The sequence below is a fragment of the Ctenocephalides felis genome, unplaced genomic scaffold (genome assembly GCF_003426905.1).
Source record: "Ctenocephalides felis isolate EL2017-DRISC unplaced genomic scaffold, ASM342690v1 CF-g0.4_SCAFFOLD_01492, whole genome shotgun sequence".
NCBI classification, from domain to species: domain Eukaryota; kingdom Metazoa; phylum Arthropoda; class Insecta; order Siphonaptera; family Pulicidae; genus Ctenocephalides; species Ctenocephalides felis.
The window spans coordinates 59,353,522-59,362,331 of record NW_020537646.1 but is presented as its reverse complement, the minus strand read 5'-3'; positions in this window follow the sequence as shown (position 1 = coordinate 59,362,331).

The following is an 8,810-nucleotide window of genomic DNA, read 5'->3' as shown; positions in this document are numbered from 1 at the left end:
CTAAGTATGATTACAAAGAAGATGTAAAAAATGTGAATGTATTAATCACAACACTTAACCAAATATATTTAATAATTATGACATGATTTTGGACAAATGTTCGTTTTTGTTAATAATTTTTAGATTAGGTACATAAATATAATATTTATGGTAATAATTAAAAAATAAATAATAATTGTTTTTTTTGAGTTAAATAATATTTTGTGTTATACTTTATAATAAGTATAAAATTAAGGTCAAAGCATCATTTAATTTTAATTTGATTTGCGTGAATGTTATCTACATATATATAAAAATATGTCGGGTTTTCCTCCCTGACTATATAACTCCAGAACGCACGAACCGATTTCGACAATTTTGCATTCGTTGAAAAGGTCTCGGGCTCCGCGAGGTTTGTAGCTAAGAAAATTAGTGGTGGATGGCATCGTGTCTTAATGCAAATTGCTGGAACTTCACGCACCGTAATTAAAAATTTGAGTAATGAAAATAATAAATAATTGTTCTAAATAATTTCAAATAGATTATCTACATATAATATATAAAAATAAGTCGGGGTTTCCTTCCTGAGAATATAACTCCAGAACGCACGAACCAATGTCGACAATTTTGCATTCGTTGGAAAGATCTCAGACTCCGCAAGGTTTATAGATAAGAAAATTAGTGATGCATTGCATCGTGCCTTAATGCGCATTGCTGGAACTTCACGCACCGTAATTAAAAATTCGAGTAATGAAAATAATCAATAAATGTTTTAAATAATTCAAAATAGATTATCTACACACACACAAACACACACATATATATATATATATATATTGAATGGTAGAGTCTTGGATTTGTGTATATTTTGTAGAGTTTCGAACAAGAATCCAAAAATAATACAAAATAAAAAACAAGAAAAGTTTTTAAAAAAACAATTTCTTTATTTAATTATTTGTTTATTGTCGACGTTTCGGAACTAGGTACGTTCCATCTTCAGGACATCTGTCAAGAAACATGATCTTGATGAGATTTTTGCAAACAATATGTTTAGGAAAAGAAAATAGATTTTTCTTAAATAATGAATTAAATTGTAAAAAATATAATAATGTACAGAAATATGATAATATGTTCAAAATAAAAATGATAAAAATAAATGAGTGGATTATCAAAACAGGATATTAAACATAATAGAAAATTTTTTTGAAAGTTATGGAAATTTTTTAAGAAAAGGTTAATGACAAAGTTGAATTAATTACCTGTATGTTTGAATATTTGTTAGCACTTTTTCACTAAACAAGCTTTTTTAACAAAAATGATTTTGTGAGTTAATTTTCCGCCGAATAATTAGATTTTGTAAATCAAAATTACTAAAAAACTTTGTCTTTTTTAAAATTATTATTTGAAAACACAAATAATATTGTTCTCTGGATGTTGTTCGATTGGTTTACGAAAATTAACTAAATGAAACTGGTGTGCCCTTTGTAACACGTGTAAACACTTGAACGAGAGATGTGAGATTGTATGTGTGTGTTTTTATATGTCAGGGTGTGAATACTTAAATTGTTGATCTTAAAAGGAAGTCGATATTAATTGTTTGTCAAAAAGTGTAAAAAATTTAAATATGAATCATGTAATAGGTTGTGATCTGATCTAATGTTGACACTGTTAGAAACGTTTATGAGGATGAGACAACTCTCCGCGAATAACCTTCTAAAGATGCAACTTTCGTGATATAAAATCTTTGGAGTGAAATTAAATGAATGGGCGTTTTCTATAGAGTGTTGTACTAGGGTACTTTTGAAATTTTTTTGTTTATGGTGGACCACACTTAGTTCATGTTGTCTCATTCTCTTGTGTACATATTGGGAGGTTTGTCCAATATATTGAAAAGCACAGTCATTACAAGAAACAGAATATACTACATTAGTATTGAGATTGGATGGGGTGGGGGATTTAATGTTCGTAAAGAATTGGTTGAAGGAGTGTAAGGATGAGCCTGATACTAAAATGTTTTCTTCTAACAAAATTTTGGCAAAATAATAATATAAATCTTCAACGTATGGTATGCTGCAGTAAATAAGATTGGTGTTTTTGATGTTAGTACTGGTATTGGGAGAATTAATTTGTGTTTTTAAGAAAGTTCGTCTTTTTTGAATAACTGAATGAATGAGATTTTTTGGGTAACCATTTTCAATTAGAGTTATTTTTACTAGGGATAAATTTTGTGGATGGAAAGTTTGGTGAGACAACAAAATAGCATGGTCTGTAAGGGAAATAATAGTGTTTATCTTATAGTTTCTGGGACAGTATGAGGAATAGTGTAAGTATCTACCCGACCATGTCGTTTTTCTATACCAATTTGTTCGAATAAAGTTATTAGTGTTGTAAACGGATACATCCAAGAAATTAAGTCTGTTGTTATTTTGTAGTTCATGTGTGAAAATTATATTATTGTTAAAATTATTGAAGAGATCTAGTACTGTGTTTATATGATTTTTGTTAATGATAAAAAAAGTGTCATCTACATATCTAATATAAAAGTTAATTTGAAATTTTAAAGTTGAGAAAACGGAAATTTCTAGTGTTTGTAAAACTAAGTCGATGATTCCGGGAGATAAGGGACATCCCATAGCTGCGCCTTTAATTTGAGAATAAAAGTTGTCTTGGCAATGGAAATAGGAGTAATTTAAAATAGTGTTGATAATATGAGTGAAGACTGTTTTCGGAAAGTCAGTAAAGTTACAAATTGTGTGCCAACGTTTATCGATTGAGTTTAGGATTAATTCATGTGGGACACATGTAAAAAGGTTGACCACATCTAAGCTTAGAAATAAGTGATTTTCAGGGATGTTGCGGTTATTAATTAAATTCACAAATTGGTACGAATTCTTAACATAATAGGGAGAATTGATTGTAACATTTTTTAGGACATCAGAAATGAGTTTCGAAATATTGTAAAAAGGAGAGCCAATGTAGGAGACAATCGGTCTGAAAGAGCATTCAGGTTTGTGTATTTTTGGAAGACAGTACATTTTAGGGGAGATAGGGTGTTGTATTTTTAGGTTAAAAGCAAAATTCTCAGAAATTAGTTTTTTGTTTTTCAGATCATTGATTAATTTAAAAGCTATTCTAGAAAAACGTTGTGTGGGATCTTCTGTTAAAATATTATATGTTGTATCATCTTTAAGTAGGTTAAGGACGGAATTGTTGTAAAATTCTTTGTCAAGAATGACTGTGATATTACCCTTATCGGCTGGGCAAACTATAATATTATTAGATTTAATGAAAGCTTTAGTTTCTAAAATGTCTTTGTGGAGTTTCTTTAAATGAAAGTTTTGAAATTTATTATTTACTTTCTTTATATGTTTTACCAGTCTGTCACATAGTTTTGATCTAATGTTATTCTGTTTGTTTGTTTCAATGTTTCTAATGTTGTATTCAATATTACTTAGAATTTTTATGAAATCTGTTTTACTGTATTTCTGAGGAGAGTATGCAAATTTTGGACCTAATGCTAGAATATATTTAACATTTTCTGGAATGTAAATATCAGTTTTATTAACTAACCACTTATCTGTACAAGATTTAGAGATTTTGAAGGGATAGTTGTCATCTCTTTTTTGAATTAAAGTTTTAGTTTTTTTAATATGTTTTTCTTTAGTAGTATTAAAATGTTTGTTAAATTTATAGTTTTCAAAAGCTAAAAATTGATTTAAGAGGTCTTTGTTCAAAGTATTGGAAAGTGTATTGATTATGTTATCCAGTTGTGATTTCAAGTAATTTATGTAGATAAAAGTATTTTTTATTTCTAGATTCAAAACAGACATTTTCAGGTAATTAATTTGTCGTTCAATTTTATAGATGTTGAAAGTGTTGTATAAGAATTGTTTGTTTATAATATTAGAAATAAAATTCGGTATAATCCATTCATTTTTACATCGAATTAGAAATATTTTTTTGTTAATAACATTAGCATATTTAGAGTTAAGTTTTGAATATTTTTTCATTAAACATATTTGTTTGTAATCTACAGTTCTTGATAAGTTTTGAAAGAAATTTCGTTCCATAATGTTCTTGGAATATATTGAATGGTAGAGTCTTGGATTTGTGTATATTTTGTAGAGTTTCGAACAAGAATCCAAAAATAATACAAAATAAAAAACAAGAAAAGTTTTTAAAAAAACAATTTCTTTATTTAATTATTTGTTTATTGTCGACGTTTCGGAACTAGGTACGTTCCATCTTCAGGACATCTGTCAAGAAACATGATCTTGATGAGATTTTTGCAAACAATATGTTTAGGAAAAGAAAATAGATTTTTCTTAAATAATGAATTAAATTGTAAAAAATATAATAATGTACAGAAATATGATAATATGTTCAAAATAAAAATGATAAAAATAAATGAGTGGATTATCAAAACAGGATATTAAACATAATAGAAAATTTTTTTGAAAGTTATGGAAATTTTTTAAGAAAAGGTTAATGACAAAGTTGAATTAATTACCTGTATGTTTGAATATTTGTTAGCACTTTTTCACTAAACAAGCTTTTTTAACAAAAATGATTTTGTGAGTTAATTTTCCGCCGAATAATTAGATTTTGTAAATCAAAATTACTAAAAAACTTTGTCTTTTTTAAAATTATTATTTGAAAACACAAATAATATTGTTCTCTGGATGTTGTTCGATTGGTTTACGAAAATTAACTAAATGAAACTGGTGTGCCCTTTGTAACACGTGTAAACACTTGAACGAGAGATGTGAGATTGTATGTGTGTGTTTTTATATGTCAGGGTGTGAATACTTAAATTGTTGATCTTAAAAGGAAGTCGATATTAATTGTTTGTCAAAAAGTGTAAAAAATTTAAATATGAATCATGTAATAGGTTGTGATCTGATCTAATGTTGACACTGTTAGAAACGTTTATGAGGATGAGACAACTCTCCGCGAATAACCTTCTAAAGATGCAACTTTCGTGATATAAAATCTTTGGAGTGAAATTAAATGAATGGGCGTTTTCTATAGAGTGTTGTACTAGGGTACTTTTGAAATTTTTTTGTTTATGGTGGACCACACTTAGTTCATGTTGTCTCATTCTCTTGTGTACATATTGGGAGGTTTGTCCAATATATTGAAAAGCACAGTCATTACAAGAAACAGAATATACTACATTAGTATTGAGATTGGATGGGGTGGGGGATTTAATGTTCGTAAAGAATTGGTTGAAGGAGTGTAAGGATGAGCCTGATACTAAAATGTTTTCTTCTAACAAAATTTTGGCAAAATAATAATATAAATCTTCAACGTATGGTATGCTGCAGTAAATAAGATTGGTGTTTTTGATGTTAGTACTGGTATTGGGAGAATTAATTTGTGTTTTTAAGAAAGTTCGTCTTTTTTGAATAACTGAATGAATGAGATTTTTTGGGTAACCATTTTCAATTAGAGTTATTTTTACTAGGGATAAATTTTGTGGATGGAAAGTTTGGTGAGACAACAAAATAGCATGGTCTGTAAGGGAAATAATAGTGTTTATCTTATAGTTTCTGGGACAGTATGAGGAATAGTGTAAGTATCTACCCGACCATGTCGTTTTTCTATACCAATTTGTTCGAATAAAGTTATTAGTGTTGTAAACGGATACATCCAAGAAATTAAGTCTGTTGTTATTTTGTAGTTCATGTGTGAAAATTATATTATTGTTAAAATTATTGAAGAGATCTAGTACTGTGTTTATATGATTTTTGTTAATGATAAAAAAAGTGTCATCTACATATCTAATATAAAAGTTAATTTGAAATTTTAAAGTTGAGAAAACGGAAATTTCTAGTGTTTGTAAAACTAAGTCGATGATTCCGGGAGATAAGGGACATCCCATAGCTGCGCCTTTAATTTGAGAATAAAAGTTGTCTTGGCAATGGAAATAGGAGTAATTTAAAATAGTGTTGATAATATGAGTGAAGACTGTTTTCGGAAAGTCAGTAAAGTTACAAATTGTGTGCCAACGTTTATCGATTGAGTTTAGGATTAATTCATGTGGGACACATGTAAAAAGGTTGACCACATCTAAGCTTAGAAATAAGTGATTTTCAGGGATGTTGCGGTTATTAATTAAATTCACAAATTGGTACGAATTCTTAACATAATAGGGAGAATTGATTGTAACATTTTTTAGGACATCAGAAATGAGTTTCGAAATATTGTAAAAAGGAGAGCCAATGTAGGAGACAATCGGTCTGAAAGAGCATTCAGGTTTGTGTATTTTTGGAAGACAGTACATTTTAGGGGAGATAGGGTGTTGTATTTTTAGGTTAAAAGCAAAATTCTCAGAAATTAGTTTTTTGTTTTTCAGATCATTGATTAATTTAAAAGCTATTCTAGAAAAACGTTGTGTGGGATCTTCTGTTAAAATATTATATGTTGTATCATCTTTAAGTAGGTTAAGGACGGAATTGTTGTAAAATTCTTTGTCAAGAATGACTGTGATATTACCCTTATCGGCTGGGCAAACTATAATATTATTAGATTTAATGAAAGCTTTAGTTTCTAAAATGTCTTTGTGGAGTTTCTTTAAATGAAAGTTTTGAAATTTATTATTTACTTTCTTTATATGTTTTACCAGTCTGTCACATAGTTTTGATCTAATGTTATTCTGTTTGTTTGTTTCAATGTTTCTAATGTTGTATTCAATATTACTTAGAATTTTTATGAAATCTGTTTTACTGTATTTCTGAGGAGAGTATGCAAATTTTGGACCTAATGCTAGAATATATTTAACATTTTCTGGAATGTAAATATCAGTTTTATTAACTAACCACTTATCTGTACAAGATTTAGAGATTTTGAAGGGATAGTTGTCATCTCTTTTTTGAATTAAAGTTTTAGTTTTTTAATATGTTTTTCTTTAGTAGTATTAAAATGTTTGTTAAATTTATAGTTTTCAAAAGCTAAAAATTGATTTAAGAGGTCTTTGTTCAAAGTATTGGAAAGTGTATTGATTATGTTATCCAGTTGTGATTTCAAGTAATTTATGTAGATAAAAGTATTTTTTATTTCTAGATTCAAAACAGACATTTTCAGGTAATTAATTTGTCGTTCAATTTTATAGATGTTGAAAGTGTTGTATAAGAATTGTTTGTTTATAATATTAGAAATAAAATTCGGTATAATCCATTCATTTTTACATCGAATTAGAAATATTTTTTTGTTAATAACATTAGCATATTTAGAGTTAAGTTTTGAATATTTTTTCATTAAACATATTTGTTTGTAATCTACAGTTCTTGATAAGTTTTGAAAGAAATTTCGTTCCATAATGTTCTTGGAATATATTGAATGGTAGAGTCTTGGATTTGTGTATATTTTGTAGAGTTTCGAACAAGAATCCAAAAATAATACAAAATAAAAAACAAGAAAAGTTTTTAAAAAAAACAATTTCTTTATTTAATTATTTGTTTATTGTCGACGTTTCGGAACTAGGTACGTTCCATCTTCAGGACATCTGTCAAGAAACATGATCTTGATGAGATTTTAGCAAACAATATGTTTAGGAAAAGAAAATAGATTTTTCTTAAATAATGAATTAAATTGTAAAAAATATAATAATGTACAGAAATATGATAATATGTTCAAAATAAAAATGATAAAAATAAATGAGTGGATTATCAAAACAGGATATTAAACATAATAGAAAATTTTTTGAAAGTTATGGAAATTTTTTAAGAAAAGGTTAATGACAAAGTTGAATTAATTACCTGTATGTTTGAATATTTGTTAGCACTTTTTCACTAAACAAGCTTTTTTAACAAAAATGATTTTGTGAGTTAATTTTCCGCCGAATAATTAGATTTTGTAAATCAAAATTACTAAAAACTTTGTCTTTTTAAAATTATTATTTGAAAACACAAATAATATTGTTCTCTGGATGTTTTGATTGGTTTCGAAAATTAACTAAATGAAACTGGTGTGCCCTTTGTAACACGTGTAAACACTTGAACGAGAGATGTGAGATTGTATGTGTGTGTTTTATATGTCAGGGTGTGAATACTTAAATTGTTGATCTTAAAAGGAAGTCGATATAATTGTTTGTCAAAAAGTGTAAAAAATTTAAATATGAATCATGTAATAGGTTGTGATCTGATCTAATGTTGACACTGTTAGAAACGTTTATGAGGATGAGACAACTCTCCGCGAATAACCTTCTAAAGATGCAACTTTCGTGATATAAAATCTTTGGAGTGAAATTAAATGAATGGGCGTTTTCTATAGAGTGTTGTACTAGGGTACTTTTGAAATTTTTTTTTTATGGTGGACCACACTAGTTCATGTTGTCTCATTCTCTTGTGTACATATTGGGAGGTTTGTCCATATATTGAAAAGCACAGTCATTACAAGAAACAGAAAACTACATTAGTATTGAGATTGGATGGGGTGGGGGATTTAATGTTCGTAAAGAATTGGTTGAAGGAGTGTAAGGATGAGCCTGATACTAAAATGTTTTCTTCTAACAAAATTTTGGCAAAATAATAATATAAATCTTCAACGTATGGTATGCTGCAGTAATAAGATTGGTGTTTTTGATGTTAGTACTGGTATGGGAGAATTAATTTGTGTTTTTAAGAAAGTTCGTCTTTTTTTGAATAACTGAATGAATGAGAATTTTTTGGGTAACCATTTTCAATTAGAGTTATTTTTACTAGGGAGATATTTTGTGGATGGAAGTTTGGTGAGACAACAAAATATGCATGGTCTGTAAGGGAAATAATAGTGTTTATCTTATAAGTTGTTTCTGGGACAGTATGAGGATAGTGTAAGTATCTACCCGA